Source organism: Indicator indicator, chromosome 16 (genome assembly GCF_027791375.1).
Source record: "Indicator indicator isolate 239-I01 chromosome 16, UM_Iind_1.1, whole genome shotgun sequence".
Taxonomy (NCBI): Eukaryota; Metazoa; Chordata; class Aves; order Piciformes; family Indicatoridae; genus Indicator; species Indicator indicator.
The window spans coordinates 2,036,535-2,056,135 of record NC_072025.1 but is presented as its reverse complement, the minus strand read 5'-3'; the positions used below and the strand labels follow the sequence as shown (position 1 = coordinate 2,056,135).

Below are 19,601 nucleotides of genomic sequence, written 5' to 3'. Positions count from 1 at the left end.
CTGAAATTTGTCTTTTCATTCAAAAAAGCCTTACCCCTGCTCCATACTACCTTCAGTCAATATTTACTAGACCAAGAGACAGTTTAAATAAATCCAATTCTTGGGTTTTTTTTTTTTCTTGTCCATTTGCTTACACAGAGGTTTTTAACAACAAAATCTGCTCCAGCACTGGGCCCATGCAGGCTTTTTAAGCCAGAGGAACCAGAATGCTGGAAAAAGAATCCAGTCCATAACCACAAGGGCCACATCAAAGTAATTTAGCATGACCAGAAAACATGCTAAGTCAAATTAAACCCTGCTCTGCCTTAGTGGATGGGGAAGTCTATTTTATGTTCAGGCATTCCCCTCTTCAAAATCACCAAAAATAGGCCTTTAAAAAGTTTGCTGCCTGCTTCCCCAGAGCCTGACAAGCGTTAGCACTGTTGTTAGAGTGCCCAAGATATCTGCTGCCTGTACCAGAGCCAAGATGGAAGTCATGTAAGGACAGCAAAACCAACAGGGGCCAATGGCCAGCACTGCCAGGGTCAAGAGAAACAGAGTTTTCCCTCAAGCATGATTGATATCAAGATCAGTATGTCACAGAATCATAGAATGGTTGGGGTTGGAAGGGACCTCCAAAGGTCATCCAGTCCAACCCCCCTGCAGTCAGCAGGGATATCCTCCACCAGGTTAGGTTGCTCAGAGCCTTGGCAAGCCTGGCCTTGAGTATCGCCAGGGATGGAACCTCAACCACCTCCCTGGGCAACCTGTTGCAGTGTTCCAGCAGCCTCCTGGTGTAGAACTTGTTCCTCACATCCAATCTCAATCTGCTCTGCTCTCATTTCAAACCATTGCCCCTGGCCCTGTCCCTGCAGGCTTTTGGGAACAGTCCCTCTGCAGCCTTCTGGTAGGCCCCTTTCAGGTACTGGAAGGCTGCTCCAAGGCTCTCTGGAGCCTTTTCTCCTCCAGGCTGAACAACCTCAGCCTGTCCAGAGGTGCTCCAGCCCCTTGATCATTTTTGTGGCCCTCCTCTGGATCTGCTCCACCAGGTCCATGTCCTTCCTGTGCTGAGGGCACCAAAGATGGATGCAGTGCTCTAGGTGATGTCTTACTAGAGCCAAGTGGCAGAATCACCCTAACAAATCTGTGCTTCTGGGAAAAATGTCCTTTCTCAGGAGTCCTTGTCAAGCTGTTTCAAAATCTTGCACAGCAGAAATCTCCACCTATTGGAGCAAATTCTAGCACCACTTCTTACATTATTAATTCTAGAATGAAACAGCTTTCCAAATCCTTTTCCTTTTATCAAATTACTTTCCAAACCCAGCAGGGGCAGGGGCAAAATGAACCCTACACATTAACTGCTACTGAAATTGGACTGTGCCTGAAGGCCTCACAAATTTGGATCTCACTGCATTTGGTGCTGCCCAAAGATACTTAACTGCGAGTCCTGCCGAGTTTCCAGTTTAAACAACAGGAAGATGTGCAGAAGGAAGGAGAAGAAACAAATTAAATGACCTTCTAGAGTTCATTAATGAGGTACTTCGATTGCTCTGCTCTTCAGAAGTAAATCAGCTTAATCACACCCCAATTAGTTCAATTCAAGCAAGCACAGCCAGCTATTATGAAGCTGGACAGGAAAACAGACTTGAGTTTTGCTAACTCATTCTACAAGCTGCTAGAACATGCAAACCTAGAGAAGCCAAGGCTAAAAAAGAACCTCCAAAAAAAAAAAAAAAATCATGCTCAAACTGTAATTTAGCTGAGCAGTGAAAACTATCTGCATGTCAAAGCTGCAAATAGCAAGCAAGTCCCAACTCTTTCTGTCCACCAAACAGCAGTCAGGCTCCTATCAGACTGTCTAGCTGCTTTGAAGTAAGCAAGGCTGATTTTGCACAGCTACATAGGGGCACAAACCTCTTTACTTGAAGAAACAGAAAGAGGTCCCACAAAACTACTACAAATCCAATCAGACAAAGGAGGAAGATTTGCTGCTCTCAAGAGGGAAAAAAAGCAAGCCACCAAATCCAACTTTTTAGATGGTCAAAACTCCCCACAGCACCTCACTGCTCATTGCAAATATCTACTGAAAGGATTATTCATTCCACTGCTTGCAGAATTATTGCTCCCCTCCTTCCTCCCAGATTTGTGTTGTACAAACAAAACAAAGCAACAGAGGCTTGGAATACTATTCCATGCTACTGGTGAGGAAAAGGTGAATTAACTCTGGATGCTCAGGACCAGCCTGGACATCCCCTCCCTCTCAACAGCTCCATGAAGAGAGGTTGGAATGAGGTGGAGGTTGTTCTTCTCTCCCAAGCAATAAGTGATAGGATGAGAGGAAATAGCCTCCAGTTCAACTAGGGAAGGTTTAGGTTAGACAAGGAACAATTTGATCCCCAAAAGCGTTGTCAAGCCCTGGAACAAGTTGCCCAGGGCAGTGGTGGAATAACAGGAGGGATTTAAAAGTTCTGGAGAGATGTGGTGCTGAGGGCCATGGTTTGGTGGTGACCTGGCAGTGCTGAGTTAATGGTTGGACTTGATGATCTTGGAGGTCTTTTGCAGCCAAAATGACTCTATGGTTCTAATTCCCTAAGGAGTCGGGCAGCATGTCTGTGGTCTCCCCCTAGCCAGGCCAGCTTCTTCCCTTTCCTTCAGCACTCTCCCATACTCCCACTGAAGGTGTCAGCTACACCTCACTGCATTTACAACTGCACCCAAAGAAAATCTTTAACACACCCAAGAGCTGCTCAGGTGGTGACAAAGGAACAGTAACTGCCAGTCTGGCAGCTTCCAGCATCAGGCTATGAACTGGTTCTGATTTTCAAAGCACCTACTGGATAAAGCCCTTGCTACAGAGAATTTCAGTTTGTGAAGCACCATTGCAGTGAGGTTCCTCAGGATAACACACATCTCCCAGCACCAGCCTGCCAGACACAGCATCCTTTCTGCAAGAGCAGTTACACTTAGAGTTACTTCTAGAAGCAGAATCCCCAAACCAGCTCTGCCCACACTGACAGACACAGGCTCTGTGTTCCTTCACGTGGCCCTCCACAGGCTGTGCTCCTTCTGCATGCTGGTGTCTCACTGAGAGGAAGATTCAGAGATTCACAAAACAGTTTGGGTTGGAAGGGACCTTGAAAATCATCCACTTCCAACCCCTCCCCTGCCATGGCTAGGAACACTTCCCACCAGCCCAGGCTGCTCAAGGTCTCATCCAACCTGGCCTTCACAACACCTCGAGGGAGGGGGCATCCACAACCTTCTTGGGCAACCTATTCCAGTGTCTCCCCACCTTCACTGGAAAGAATGCCTTCCTTACATCTAGGATCCCCATTCCCTCTCCTCCTATCACAAGTCCTTGCAAAAACTCCCACCCCAGCTTTCTTGCCCCTCCCTTCAGGTACTGGAAGGCTGCTCTAAGGTCTCCCTGCAACCTTCTCTTCACCAGGCTGAACAGCCCCAGCTCTCTCAGCCTGTTCCCACCGGGGATGTTCTGCAGCCCTCTGATCATCTTTGCAGCTTCCTCTGGCCCCCTGCAGCAGTTCCATGTCCCTCTTATGGTGGGGCACCAGACCTGCACACAGTACTCCAGAAAATGAAGCACAGGCCAAGGCTCTTTGAAGCATGGTCTGGGCAGCAGTAAACAGCTCCGAGGCAGACTACAAAAATCAACACAAAGGGCAGTTTGCAGCTTCCAAAACACATTTCAGTGCCCTCAGCGACTTTCTGCTGGAGTCTATTGGTAAAAGAAGTTAACAGCATCTGTGCCAAATGGTGAAGGCATTGCTACAACATAGCCAGTCTATTCCAAGTGTCCCCAGCACAAGGAGAACATGGAACTGTTGGAGTGAGTCCAGAGGAGGCCACAAAGATGATCCAAGGGCTGGAGCAGCTCTGTTATGAGGACAGGCTGAGGGAGCTGGGGGTGGTCAGACTGGGGAAGAACAGACTCTGGGGGGACCTTAGAGCTGCCTTCCAATAGCTGAAGGGATCCTACAGGAAGGCTGCAGAGGGACTTCTCATGAGGGTGTCTAGAGACAGGCCAAGGGGTTTGAAGCTGAGGCAGAGCAGGATTAGATTGGACCTTAGGAAGAAGTTCTTCAGTATAAGGGTGGTGAGACTCTGGAACAGACTGCCCAGGGACATTGTGGATGCCTCCTCCCTGGAGGTGCTCAAGGTCAGGCTGGATAAGGCCTTGGGCAGCCAAGTCTGGTTGAGAGGTGTCCCTGCCCATGGCAGGGAGCTTGGAGTAGATGATCTCAGAGGTCATTCTGTGACTCTGAATTTTCCTTCATATCTTGAAAGCCAGAGACATTTCTCCAGTGTTTCAGTTCTCCTCAAGAACATTCTCAAATTCAAGAGGCAGTTTTATATGTTACCAGATTTAGGAAAAACCTGAAGACAAGCTTGCTGAAGCTTTAAAATGGTCATGTTCAAACACAACAAATAAATCACAAAAAAAAAAAAAGTCTATTCCCTGTCTACATTATCAGAAAGAAGGAGGACAGAGTGGTTTTCTGATCTAACAACACAGGCAGTTAGCTAACCAGTCATTATTCCACCTCAGACTACATACTTACATGCTGACAGTTCTGATTTACATCAAGAAGACAAAAACAAAGAAATCAGGGCTATTAGAGCAGCCAAAGAACACACTTAGCCTGCATTTCTTTATCCTCCTAGACTTCAGTTATCTACCATTAAAAAAAAAAAAAGCTCTCAAATCACACAAAGCAGATACTCAAAAATCAAGCTTTTAAAAAAAAAAAATTCAGTGTAATCTAGGGAGGATAAAGCATGCAGGCACAGCAATGCATCCTGCATCAGATCAAGCAGGGCTGGCTGATAGGCAGGGAACAAACAAAACCCACATGAGGTCACTTGGCTGCTAATCACACAGAATGGAAGAGGTTGGAAGGGACCTCCAGAGATCATCCAGTCCAACCCCCCTGCCAAAAGCAGGGTCACCTAGGGCAGGTCACAGGAACACATCCAGGTGGGTTTGGAAAGACTCCAGAGAAGGAGACTCCACAACCTCTCCAGGGCTCCAGCACCCTCACTGTAAGGAAGTTTGTCCTCATGTTGAGGTGAAACCTTCTGTGTTCAAGTTTGCATCCATTGTTCCTTGTCTTATTATGAAAAGGGTTACTAGAACAGCACAGGCAGCACCTCTAAGGCTGTTTTCAGACAAGGTGAAGCTCAAAGGAGGAAAAGCAAGGGGGGTACCTCTCAGGCTAGATGGTAAGGTAGAGAAATTCATCTCCTTTATGACTCTGACTCCCCTGTTACACTTTCCTTGCTCATTTTTCTATTCTGCCTATTTTCTCCCAGGCAGAAGCTGAGACTCTGGTATTCAAAAATCGAATTGGATCAAAAAGCAGAAGAAGGGGAATTAGATCCAATGCTCTCAGCAGTGCAGAGAGCTGCACACTGCAAAGCACTGCCTGGAACCACCTCAGGGTGCTTAAGAGCCTTTTCAAAAGACCTTGAGCTCTGACTGCACTCAATGTCACATTTCTGACATCTAGGCTATATTAAAAAAGCCAAAACTTTCCCATTCCTGAAGAACAATTCCAGGTTTTTCCAAGCTCTGTGGCATGAGCTTTCCAGGCTCTGAAAGCCTGAGCACTTCAGAGAGTCAGACAGGAGCAGGAGTTTGCATTTCCTAATAACTTCCTGGATATTTTACAATTGCTTCCTCTCAGGAAGTTTATTCAGTCTTTGCAGCTCCAACACCAACAATTCTTGTGGAGAGGTAAAGTTGTCCAAGAATATTAAAGGCACATTCCTACCAGGCAGACACAGCCTCGCTCCTGGCTCTCTAACAATAGGTTTTTCTTCAGGCCAAGGCTGTCAGCACGGGGCAGGAGAGGCAGAATGAAGTGATGGGGTAATGCCCAACAGCTCAGGCTTTCCAGAATTCAGCTGCAAGCAGCATGGGCTCCATCACAAATGGAAAAAGCAAGCTGGGGGAAAGGTCTGGAAGAGGAAAAGCAATGTGGAGTCAATCACCACACACACCGTGGAGGCAAGGAAAGGATTGCTTTCATCAGACACTTAGCCTCATGCTCCTTTGTGCTCCAAATCCCTATTTTCCCCTGACCTTTAAAATAACAAAAGTTCATTACTTCCTAAAGTAATGTCTGCACATGGAACAGATCCTTTTTGTTCCATTTTTAAAGAAGAAAATTTTACCTGCAGCTGATCTTAATGTGCAATCTCCTAGCTGCTTAGTAAAACGCCAGACTTACCTTCCATAAAAGTGCTGTGCTTAAAACTAAAAAAATTAGGTCAGCAGAACTTTCAAGTCAGGAGATATAAAAGTCTGGAGAAGAGAAAGCACCAGGGAGATCCTAGAGCAGCCTCCCAGTATTTGAAAGGGACTACAGGAGAGCTGGAGAGGGAGTTTGGCAAAGGCATGGAGTGATGGGATGAGAGGTAATGGCTTCAAAGTGGAAGAAGCTCAGTTTAGATTAGACATGAGGGAAAATTTCTTCCCCATGAGGGTGGTGAGACATTGGAACAGGTTGTCTGAGAAACTGTGGAGACTCCAAGCCTGGAAGTGTTTAAAGGCAGGCTGGATGGAGCCTTGAGCAACCTCACCTAGTAGGAGGTGTCCCTGCTCACGGAGGGGGGGTTGGAACTAGACAATTTTTAAAGGTCCCTTCCAGCCCAAACCATCCTGGGAGTCTATGATTTTGTCAGGCAGTGACCTTTCAGACCAAAACTAAAAGATGCACTTTCTATTGGACCTGTTGTTCTGAAAAAACAATAACACTGAGGTTGGGGTCATTGTGTGGCCACCATGCTTTGGGATATGATTTAATCAAGGACTCATCAGTGTTAGGCTAATGATTTAGGTTGGATATTAGGAAAAATTTCATTCCTGCATGCGTGGTGAGGCATTGGAACAGGCTGCCCAGGGAGGTGGTGGAGTCACCACTCCTGGAGGTGTTCAAGAAGCTGTAGATGTGGTGCTTCAGATATAGTTTAGTAGTCATGGTAATTGGGTTACAGTTGGACCTGATGATCTAAAGATCTTTTCCAACCTTTATGATTCTATGATTGGATTCAATGGTCTTAAAGATCTTTCCCAACCTAGGCAATTCTGTGATGCCGTGATCCCCATCCACTGCTTGTTCTAAAAACTATTTTCTTATAAACCTTCCACCCTCAAATCCAGTTGATAATCTGTAATCACAAGACCAAACCTTAATTTTTGGACTAAGAAAAATACTTTGTTTCCAGGCAACCACACAGCTGAAAACCCACCGGTGTTACCTTTCACAAGCTATCATACAAAATTACCCAAGATCAGTGTCAGGCTGTTTTTCCACACAGAATCACAGAATTGTCAGGGTTGGAAGGGACCTCAAGGCTCAGCCAGTTCCAACCCCCCTGCCATGGGCAGGGACACCTCACACTACAGCAGGCTGCCCAGATCCCAATCCAGCCTGGCTGCAAAAACCTCAAGGAATGAGGCTTCCACCACCTCCCTGAGCAACCTGTTCCAATGTCTCAGCACCCTCATGGGTGACAATTAGTTTGAATGCTGTAAGCACAAGAAAAGTTGCCTGGGTGTTGTGTTGCTGGGGTCCTTAAGAAAAAAAAAAAAAAAAAAAAAGAAAAACACAAGACATTAGAAGGTCTCACAACAGACATCAAAAGTTCTTTACTTGGAAGTTTCCCCTGTTCCACACACTTAAAATTTACTTGTTGAAGGAAAGTCTCTACAGTTGGTGAGCTGAACACCAAGTCCTATGATCTCTGCTTCTCATATTTGCTTCCTAATTTACAGCCTGGAGCAGAAGATGCATTCACCCCACTCTTTCTGTTCCCTGTTAACATCTGAAGGCTGCATGAAGTAACTACTGAACTTCCATCAAAGTGACTGCTTCCTGCACTGGCATCAATCCTGATATCTGTCAGAATGCAGCTGATCACTTCAGCTCTACTTCCAGTGCTTATCTAGTGACTTCCCCCTCCTACACATATTGAATTTGTTTTAAATGTCAGACTTGTACTGCCAGAAGATTTAGTTATGCATTAATATAAATGTTGACTTTAAAGTAGGCAAAACTTTAAATATTTAGCCTTTAAAAAAAAAAATCAGTTTTAAATGATACCCTGTTTTTAAATAATATCTTAAGCCACCCTGCCAGAAACGATTCAGAAAGGATTAAACAAAACTTAGAGGAGTTAATGGGTCAGGAATTGCTTGAAAACAACATCTCAAATCTTGTAAAAAGGAAGAACATTGATGATTCCTAAGATTTGTGTTCCGATTTGTTATTAGTAACCAAATCCACAAGGAAAAAGCATCAAAAAGAAAAATATTTCAGCCAACAAACTATTTTGCCACAGCTGTTACTCATACCTGCCCTTTCCTTTGTGGCTTCATCACTTTAACACTGCCCCAGGATGAAGGCTGCCTGTCACTTCTGCAGCACTTGACATCTTTCAAGCTCTTTGACAACCTTTACCAGTCAGCAGGAACAAGACTGTCCCAGGAACAGATCTGAGTAACATAAGGGCAGTGCTGAGCGCAGTCTCAGCAAGTTTGCAGATGACACCAAGCTGCGTGGTGTGGTTGGAGGGAAGGGATCCATCCAGAGGGACTTGGACAGGCTGGAGAGGTGAGCCCAAGCCAGCCTCATGAAGTTCAACAAGGCCAAGAGCAAGGTCCTGTGGCTGGGCGAGAGCAATCCCAATCACAAATCCAGGCTGGGTGAGGAGTGGGTCAAGAGAAGTCTGGAGGAGAAGGACTTGCAGGTGTCAGTTGATGACAAACTCCCCAGCAGCCAGCAATGGTCACTGGCAGCCCAGCATGCAGCTGTGTGCTGGGCTACATCCAAAGCAGGGAAAGCAGCAGCACAGGGAGGGGATTCTCCCTCTCTGCTCTTTTGAGAGCACACCTGCAGCCCAGTACTGATGCTCCCAGCATAAGAAGGACATGGGAGCTGCTGGAGCAGGTCCAGAGGAGGCCAGGAAGATGATCACAGGGCTGGAGAACTTCCTCTGTGGGCACAGGCTGGGAGAGCTGGGGCAGCAGGGAGACCTTGTAGTACCTGAAGGGAGCTATTAGAGAGCTGGGGAGGGACTTTTGACAAGGGCTTGTAGTCACAGGATGAGAAGCAATGGCTTTGAGGTGGGAGAGGGGAGATTGAGACTGGTGATTAGGAAGAAATTCTTGAGAGTGAGGGTGGGGAGACACTGGAACAAGTTGCCCAGGGAGGTTGTGGATGTGTGTAAGGCCAGGCTGGATGAGGCCTTGAGCAACCTGGGCTGGTGGGAGGAGTCCCTGCCCATGGCAGGGGGCTTGAAACTGGATGATCTTGAAGATCCCTTTCAATCCCTTCCAACCCAAACCCATCTATGAACCTATGAATTTCACCATCAGCTTTTCACAAAAGAGAACTTGTTGTGAGCGTGGACAGCTGAACCCTACAGCAGCATTCAGGAGGATACAGCTTATTTCTACATACCAGTTAAGAGACAGGAGAGACACAGCTGATCTCCCTGCTCTCCACTTCAAACAGACAAGTCTGGATGCAGCTGCCTAACTGAAGCACACCTGAACAAGAAATGGGAGAAAGCAATGCTGGAAGCAGAAAGTCAGCAGAAAGTCAGCTCTGAAGGGAACGCAGATGCAAAAGTTCCGCACCCAGAGCTCTTAACATGAAACAGATTCATGGAAACTACCCAAGCTGCACTGGAAGCCTGGAAGTGGCTGAGCAGGGAGTAGAGGGAGCAGAGGGAGCATTAGTGCCAAGTTTGCAGTAATAGATGGTGTGTGCTTGCATGCTTTATCTTTGCCCTCAAACTACATTCTGCCTGCGCATGGTTTCTCTTTCTGCCACTTTTACAGTGATTTATCCTCTTCAGATGAGAAGGTAGGTCTTATTTTGATCAAATATTTAGGATCTTTTATACATTAAAAGCCATAGCTTTTAGAAGAAGGAAGGTCAAAACAGTAAAGGAAGATTAAAACTGAAGATAAGCCACAAATACTGAAGCAGGGGATGAACAAACAACCAGCAAAACAAGATTGAGAGAACTAAAACGCTTTATCCCCTCTGTTCTGTCTGGCTCCTTACTGCTAAACTGCTACCAAGATCTTAGCCATGCTGGGGTTTGAATATAGGTCAGCAAAAGGCTTTTGGATCCAGCTCAAGACACTAATTAGATGACTTTCAGCTATTAAAAAAAGAGAGAGAGAAAAGAAAAAAACTCCAAAACAAAGGCTTTATGCCTCAAAACATTTTCAGTTTTTCTCTTTTTCTTTCCTCTAACAGTCAATGACCTTTGGTTTCAAAGCAGCTGGTTGCTGCCCCAGCTCTGAATTTGTCACCAGAACACACAATCAGCGACAACTTTAAAGCCAGAACCTCCAGCAGAAGTAAGACTGAACATTTGCATTAATGCACAAAGACCAAGGGAGGATGGGGGGGATAAGGGGTGTGCCTTTAAATATGTTTTCAAGACAGAAAATAATTCTTTCTTTTTTCTAGCAGAACATTGACTGTTTTTGTTTGACACTGCCAAAACCCACAAGGCAAGGGGGAAGGGAAAAAAAAAAAAAGTGACTTTCCCCCCCCTGAAGTATACAGTATAGCTCAGTTCATACAGGGTTCCTTGTACTAGCTTGTTTATGCCTTCTTTTCTGTGAAGCAAGCCTTTATGTCTCCTCAGTGGAAAAACCCACTGGTTTATATCCTTTTCTGAGATGTATGCAGCCAATTAAATTGTAAAGTAATACCTGTTTCAAAGTCTGACTCAAAGAAACGATAGATTCCTGGGCCTGGGAGTAGAGCCAAGGAGGTCACCTTACACCCTCCAATCATGTGAGAATATTCAGGTTTGGGAATTGGGCATTTCAAGTCACACATGAAGTAAAACAGCAGGCTGGAGAGAAACTGTTTACAAAGGCCTGGAGTGACAGGACGAGGGGCAATGGGTTCAAACTACAGAAGAGTAGATTTAGATTGGATGTTAGGAACAAGTTCTGCACCATAAGGGTAGCGGAACACTGGAACAGGTTGCCCAAGGAGGTGGTTGGGGCCCCATCCCTGGAGATACTCAAGGTCAGGCTTGACAGGGCACTGGCAACCTGATCTAGTGGAGGATGCCCCTGCTGACTGCAGAGGAGGTTGGCCTGGATGACCCTTGGAGGTCCTTTCCAACCCAAACCATTCTGTGATTCTGAAAGGCTGAAATACTGTGCGTTCTTCCTGCACAAACAGCACTTGTGGCTTCAGCAATGGAGTTAATCTTGTCAGGAAGGAGAAAAGATAGTCAGAAAGACTCAGCAAAGTGACAACTGCCTGTAGCTCTGTGCTTCTCCAAAAGCATTTTCAGTGATGAATAAACTAACCAGTGCCCTGGCTCTGTGCATAAGAATGGGCTAATCTGCACCAAACAAGAGGGAAAACAAGGCACAACAATAACACCCGGCTTGTCAAAGTAACAAGCCAAGGAGATTTATTTCCATATGAAAACTGTCATGAAAAGACTGACACATTTTATTTTAGTTCCTCCTTCTCTTCAAAATAAACAGCACGCATGCAAAAAGTGCCTGATGCTACCAGAAACAGCTCCTGCAGACAGGGTGCAAGCAGCCAGCCCAGGGCCCAGCCAATACCTGAGGCAGCCTCATGTCTACAGAACTCCCTCAGAGCTCTTGCAGCAGCTGAAATGTAGAATCAGAGAACTGTTCTGATTGGAAGAGACCTTTGAGATTCAAAAAAGTCCTTCTAAGATCCACAGATTGCACTGAGTTGGAAGGGACCCTCAAAGGCCATCTTCTTCAACCTCCCTGCAGTCAGCAGTGACACCTCTCAACTAGACTTGGCTGCTCAAGGCCTCATCCAGCCTGGCCCTGAACACCTCCAGGGAGGGGGCATCCACCACCTCCCTGGGCAACCTGTTCCAGTGTCTCACCACCCTCACTGGAAACAATTTCTTCCTAATCTCCACTCGCAATCTCCCCTCCTCCAGCTCAAAGTCGTTGCCCTTCATCTATCACTACAAGCCCTTGTAAGAAGCCCCTACCCGGAGTTCTTGCAGGCTCTGTCAGGTACTGGAAGGCTGCTCTAAGGTCTCCCTGGTACCTTCTTTTCTCCACTCTTTAACAATTTAAGCTGTGCCACACTTCTCTTTAAGCTCTAGCCAGTGACAGCCACCAACCTTCCCATACCCTGGGCCCAAGACACATCCCCTTCCTTCACTGTGAGAAGTGGGTTTGAAATCACAAGGGCTGGGTGCCCTTGTGAGCTTTTCTGTGCTGCCCTACAGCAAGAGACAAGAATGTCTTGCAAGCTATTTTTAAGCATGTCTTTGAGCTAATATTATGCTTTATGGCTAAATTTAGCAAAATAAATCTGTCTCCAATTGATGCAATTAAAAGTGTATCCTAAAGTTCTCCAGTCACAGCTATTTTGGGGTGAAGACTAGTAAATTCACTCAAACAAGCACTTCAATATTCCTGTGACATCTGTGTCTGATAGAAGCTGTCAAGTCAAATTCACAGGTTGTAATTCCTCTGAATTAGTGAAGTGAGCATAATCAATCACAGAATGGATTAGGTTGGAAGGAACGTCAGAGATCATCTACTCCAACCTCCCTGCCACGGGCAGGGACACCTCTCAACTAGATTTGGTTACCCAAAGCCTCATGCTACCTGGCCTTGAACACCTCCAGGGAGGGAGAATCCACAACCTCTCCAGGCAACCTATTCCAGAGTGCTTCCTTTGGAGTTTCCAGGACACAAGGCAGCTAGCCATGATCAATACAATATATGAAATAGATATTAAACCTTTCTGGTTTAATATGTTGTTTAGCCAAGAAGAAAAGTCCTTCCAATGGCTACGGACAGGAATTTTAACTTCTTGGTCAGATCTGTACCATGTCAAAGGATTCACGCTGATGTAAAAGACACTTTTCTACTTGGTTCCAGAAATTCTGTCCCAGGGACCCAGTAAAGATAGAGACAGTATTAAAACTCATTTTTGGCACAAACATATTCTGTGTACTCATTAGCTGCTCTTTTTCCATTGAAAGAATTGGCTTTAATATTGGCATCACTAACTGGGAGATTTGTAACACTTTTCAAGCCAAGGATACAGCAAAGGGCTACACCACTAACCAATCCCAAAAATCCCAGCATGGTGGGGGCTGGAAAGGACCTCTGGAGATTAATTTTGACCCCCCTGCTAAAGTAGTGTCACCCAGAGGAGGTTGCCCAGGGGCACATCCAGGTAGCTTTGTCATCTCTCCAGAGAAGTTTGGGTAACCAACATGAACAGACAGCTACATTAAAGCTGGAAGTGGGAGATTCAAGATGGACGTGAGGAAGAAGTTCTTCCCCATGAGAGTGGTGAGAGCCTGGAATGGGTTGTCCAGGGAGGTGGTTGAGTTCCCATCCCTGGAGGTGTTTAGGGCCAGGCTGGATGAGGCTCTGGCCAGCCTGATCTAGTGTGAGGTGTCCCTGCCCATGGCAGGGGGGTTAGAACTAGATGATCCTTGTGGTCCCTTCCAACCCTGACTGATTCTATGATTTCATAGAAGCTGCCCATACCCCAGAATTTTTTATGTAAACAGTTAAAATATTGGACTGGCAGTCTCAGATATCAAAAAAAAAGAGTAAATAATTATGTTCAAGTCACATGTGAAATTAATTGTATTGACTGAAATTCGATTTGAACGTATTTGCTTCTTAGAGGCTTTCCTGTCTTTGGGGGTAATGAAATTCACTTAGGTCTCATGGTGTAAGCTTTAGACATAGAAACATAAATCTCTCTTGCCAAGAAGCAGAACTGGAGATTTCTCTTTGCAAATCTACAGAGCAGCTCTTTACCACGAGAAGGATTCCATGGGTGTGTGAATTAAGAACAACATCCACCCAGAGAAGCTGCTACGCTGATGAAAAGCTTTGTCTTTGGTCGCCATCACTGCTTTTAAGTTCTTCGTCTTTCCAGAATTCAGCCAGCACTGAACATTTATCAATCTGCTGCAGCCATTAGCCCAAGCTGGTATCGGAGAGGCACGGCAGGGTTACTGCAAGGGCTGAAGCAGTTAGTTGTGATCACAGAATCACCGAACGGTTTCGGTTGGAGCCCTGGCCCTTAGTGCCCATAGCTGCTGAAAGGCATTCAATTCCTCGAGCAAATACAGCTGCATAAATTCAACCTTCATCTCTACCCGCGCCACAAAGCAAGGAAATTACCCCTCCTATTCCTTCTCCTCACCCTGGGCAGGAAAATCTGCTGGGCTCCAGCCCCTTCTTTTCCAAGGCCGGGGAGCGCAGGCGGCTTCTCCCCGCTCACAGCTCAATCCCGCTGCCATTGATAGCGAACAGCTTTCGCCAGCCCCCCGCCGTGGCCTCAGACATTCCTCTGCTCTGTCAAGCAATGAAAATATCAGCAACAGGATTAGAGGCAAGGCTGCGAGAGAAAAGCAAAGCAAGGCAAGGCAAGGCAAGGCGTGCTCGCCAACATCCACAGCCTCCCAAAGCACGCCGGCGCCTTCGGGCTTTCACACGGCCGGGAGACTCTCAATGACAACCCTTAGCGGCTTTGCTTCACCGAGAACGACTCTGAATTACAACCCTTAACGGGATTGTTTTGTACGGGCTTGGGTTTTCCCTGGGGCTTTTTTTGGTTGGTTGGTTGGTGTGGGTTTGGTTTGGTTGTGGTTTTTTGTTTTGTTTGGGGTTTGGGGTTTTTTTGGGTTTTTTTGCTTTTTTGTGTGTGTGTGTTTTTTACTTTCGTTGGGGCTGTTTGTTTGTTTGGTTTGGTTTGGTTTTTTAGCTTCAGATTAATTAAGACCTTTAAAAATTCCGCACTGATCCCTTTGTGTTGTTAAAAGGCCTCACGCTCCTGCAGGATGCTCCTGCAAGATGCACCCACAGTCTGGGAGTGCTCCTTAAGCAGGGCAGGCTTCTGCCCAGCACCCATCCGCACCAGAAAACCAGAGAAGGAACAAAACCAGAAGGCAAGACATCACTTCATACAACCCTAGAATGGTTTGGGTTGGAAGGGACCTTCAAGATCATCCAATTCCAACTTCCCCCACCATGGGCAGGGACACCTCCTACCAGCCCAGGCTGCTCAAGGTCTCATCCAATCTGGCCTTCGACACCTCCAGGGAGGGGGCATCCACAACCTCCCTGGGCAACCTGTTCCAGAATCTCCCCACCCTCACTGGAAAGGTTTTCTTCCTAATCTGCAGTCTAAATCTCCCCTCCTCCAGCTTCAATCCATTCCCCCTCATCCTATCCCTATAAGCCCTTGTAAAAAGTCCCTTCCTGGCTTTCTTTCTGTTTCACATCTTGGTGCAGGCACAGCCAGCTACTCTATTCTTCTTTTATTCAACTTCATACCAGTGCGGTCAAGGGTTAAAGTGGTTTTTAAGACACACACACAAAAAAAAAAAAAAAAAACTGACATTAAGAAAGGAAAAATATTTTTTTCTACAATGAGGAACAAGAGGAACACTTGAGAAAGGCTGTGAGCACCATGCTAATTGAAAGAAAACAGTCCTGAGGAAGGAGGCCCTCACTATGGTATTCAGGTGTGGGTTTTAAATTCTCCTCCTTAGCCAAGCAAATATATCTGAATAAAATGATTCCAGCACAGTGTGGCTTCCAGGCCACATTAAGGGAAGAAGAGGCTCCTAATTATACTCCTCTTCACATATTTAAAAATCCTTTCAGTGTTTACTTGAAAGGCTAATTGGTGACAACTAGAGAGAACAAACACCACCCTTCCCAATTCTGGGGTGGGGTAAAGTGCTCTCCCTCTCCTTACCCCAGTTCTCAGGAGCTCTGTTCACCCTACAGCTCTGCTGAGCAGCTTTGATATCCTCACAGAGCCTTTACATACAGCACGTCAAAGTAAATACAACCATCCCCCTCCCAAACCGAATCCTATTTCTGTGCCTTCACCAAGAGCCAGCCTGCCTCTAACAAAGCACACACACAGTTATGCTTTAGGATTAGAGATGAGCACATTTGCTGTTTAATTAAGGGAGAGCACTCCCTCGGTTTGCAAACCCAAACACGTAAGGGACTTGTGTACAAACACCTCCCTCGCCCGCATAAAATCCAAAACTCAGCACCACACGTTACTCATTCCCATTCCACGGTGGATTTGCACAGAAAGACACTAAAAGATCTGTCAAAGTCTTTCACCACCATCATCCCATACGTGATGGATGTCAGTGCTGCTGCCTAACAAGCATCTGTGGCACTTTATAGCTCAGCTCGCCCCCTCCCTGCCTCCCTTGCATGTCCAGATTGCATCCAGCTCCGTCCATTTTTCTTATATTCTGTGTTTCTTCCTCACCCTCTATCTGTGTGAGCATTCTTCATCTCCTACATCTTCCCAGAGGATGCAAAAGGAAACCCCAGGAATCTTTTTTTCAGGGTTGAGAAAGCTGTCAACAAGCAGATTCACACCGAATTTTTAATCCAAATTCTAACAGGGATCTTAACTACCAGACTTAGATACAGTCTCCTCATGGTTATTTAAGCTTAGCCTTGCGGTTATGTCCCCATTCCAGACATGAAGCCTAAAAGCTTTTACACCAAAAAACAGAAAGAGACTTCACAAAAATTCATAGATTAGTTGAGATTGGAAGGGACCTTAAAGATCACCTATGGAAGGTGTCCCTGCCCATGGTGGGGATGAGGTTGCTCAAGGCCTCATCCAACCTGGCTGTGAACACCTCCAGGGAGGAGGCATCATCCATGACCACCATAGGCAACCTGTTCCAGTGTCTCACTTTAAGATAACTTCTTCCTAATCTCCAGTCTAAATCTGCCCTCCTCGAGCTTAAAAGCCAGTCCCTCTCCTTCTGTCACTACAAGATCTGACATACTATGGTTGCACTCCAAAATATATCCAAGTTCCCAGGCCAGTCTCTCCAAAATTTACAAGCCTCATTTAAAAATGACTCTCCTAGCAGTTGAGATTTTCTGTGGTACTTCTTCATCACCACATTTCTTTTTTCAGTCAAGCATAGCTAAGAGAAAGAACAACACCAGATGTCACCAAGAGCTTTAAACAGACTTCCACGATAAACAGTTTGTATTGATCGCTTTCTGTACAGCAAAGTTTCTAAGTGCAAAAACACATGTAAAAGAGAAAACTTAAATCAAGTCCAGTTCTGTCTTTATGGAGACAAAAAAAAAAAAAAGTTAGATGTAGGGATGGCAAAGCCACAACAATTCAACACTTATCCCAGAAATCTGTTTCTGGTTTCACCCGACTGCTGTGAATCTCTGCTTGGTAGTAACTTCAGAGGGGAATGTGGAGAAAATGCACTGCAGAGTTTACACAAAGGGGAGGGCTGGGAGGAGCTAACCTAAAAGAAACAGCAACCACCTCCCCCAGAAGCCTTTATTAAAGCAAGAACTCCAGCATGGAAGCACAGGATAAATAATTAATCTGTAACACCTTTGTCCTGAGCTGCTGAACTTCAGCTTTCTGCTAAGGGAAATGATCTGTAAACACCCAACTTGGCTGGTTGCTCTCTTCCTGCACTGCCAGTGGGAGCAACACTCACAGACTCCAGTGAGAGCTTTCCTTGCTGAGTACTTCCACCATCTTCATTTGGTTTGGAGGCATGTTTGTGCTCATTGGTGTGCTAAAACCCAGGCTGGCTACAACCACACAAATGAGAGGGTCTGGGGGTTTTGAGAAGCTGATTTTGCCCAGCTGGTCTGCTCAAGCTGGTGTTTTCATTTTCACCTCATCTCTAACGAGCACTAACACACCTGCAGAGTACATTGAAGCTGCCTTCTCCAATCAGTCTTTCCCCCTTACATGCAAATCAGAAGAGCTGAAAACAAGCATTATCATTTTTATTCTAAAAACATCTAGGAAATGGCACCTCAAAATGAGATTACTTCTAGCAGACACCACTGAAGGCTGTGTTATAGCTTTGGAAGGGTATAGAAGCAATTACACAACGAGCAGGGATGCTTCCAATTCAGACTGCTGGAAGAGGCTGCATAAATATAACAGTTAAGATCACAAAAGGGAGGAGAATGAATTAAATATGGATCTGCCTTTACAGTGATATAGCCAGGGATCATCTGGTCAACACCCAAAGCCCTTTCAGCAATCTCTCAGAAAACTGCTTGAAGAGAACTTTTTCAAAGGACACGGCCCTAAAAGTTGAATTCCAAAACACTCTCCCAAAAAAACTGTGGCAAGTTTTCACAATGAAAGACACTGGGCACCCACAGAAATATTCCTGTTCCTTAGCAAAGAACAGGGAACAATTCCTCACTCACACAGCACCTCTAGAAAAGCACCAAAAAGATTTAAGTCCTGTATCTGTGACCACTAATAAGCAAGCTGCCAAAACCTCAGCAATCACATCCTGACAGTTTCCTGGCACATTGAGCAGGGTATTGCCCTGTTCTACCCTTGCCCTTCTGATGCTTCCAGCCACCATGTGACCTCTACCCTTCAGTTCTCCAACCATCTGTGGTAACAGGTAACACCAAGCAATAACCATACAGATAGGACCAAGGTATTACACGCCATGCATCAACCCCCCTTTGGATGAAACCAAACTTCACTGTTCTCTGATACTGCAGGACAAAGTTAAACCTCTCTGAACCCCTTGAGAGCTTTTTGCATCCTAAACCCAGCACTCTGTGACCAGTCACACAACTGACACAGAGCAAGGCTGCATGAGTTCCAAGAAGAAAGGAGATGCCAGCAACACAGGTAGCTCATGGAATGTGCTGTGATTCGAGGTTCAGTTTACCAATTCAATCCAGCTGCTCTGCATCCCAGGGGAATCCCAGTCAAGGGCAGTGAATCCAGCTTTGCATCTGGTAATAATTCAGCAATGCCCTTGATACCACCAGTAGCTGTGAGGCAGAATCTACAAAGGCCAATTATGATTTTGTTTTCATTTTTCAAATGAACACCATCACCCTCTTTTCTCTGCTCACTGCACTCACCCACAATAACCAACAGCCCTTCAGCACTAAGGAATGAGTTACTCACATCCAAGCAATCAACATGCTCCATGTATTAATCTGTAACAGAAATGACCAGCTGATAAACTTTCAAAACCTTCTGCAGAAAAAGGAATGAAATCTAGAGACTAACTTGGGAGAAAATGCTTCTTTAAGGTAAAAATAAAGCCAGTAACCTATTCCTTATGGGTCCTGTTAATTCTACTAATTAAGCAAAGAACATACTAGGAAAACGCTATGATGACATAGTAAAGCCTGCACAGGAAGAACATGAATGCAGGGATGATAGAACTCCAAAGCCCAGGCTCAGTTTTGCTGGGGAGTCATGACCAGTGGTGCCTCCACACTAAATTCCAGAGAGAACAAAAACAGAACAGAAAAAAAAAAAAAAAATCAGAGATTCAGAGAATGGGTTGGGTTGTAAGGGATCTTAAAGATTGTCCAGTTCCAAATCCCCTGCCATGGGCAGGGACACCTCCCACCAGCCCAGCTTGCTCAGGGCCTCATCCAACCTGGCCTTGAACACCTCCAGGGAAGAGGCACCCACAGCCTCCCTGGGCAACCTGTTCCAGTGTCTCCTTACCCTCATAGGAAAGAATTTCTTCCTAATCTCCACTCTCAATCT

The 19,601-nt window shown here is 45.7% G+C and overlaps 1 protein-coding gene across 1 annotated transcript in view; it reads right to left on the bottom strand.

The window, feature by feature from the left end:
- The window catches only part of NEO1 (neogenin 1), a 303,704-nt gene that overhangs the window by 269,917 nt on the left and 14,186 nt on the right, over positions 1-19,601 (bottom strand). The gene's annotated exons all lie outside the window — the stretch shown is intronic.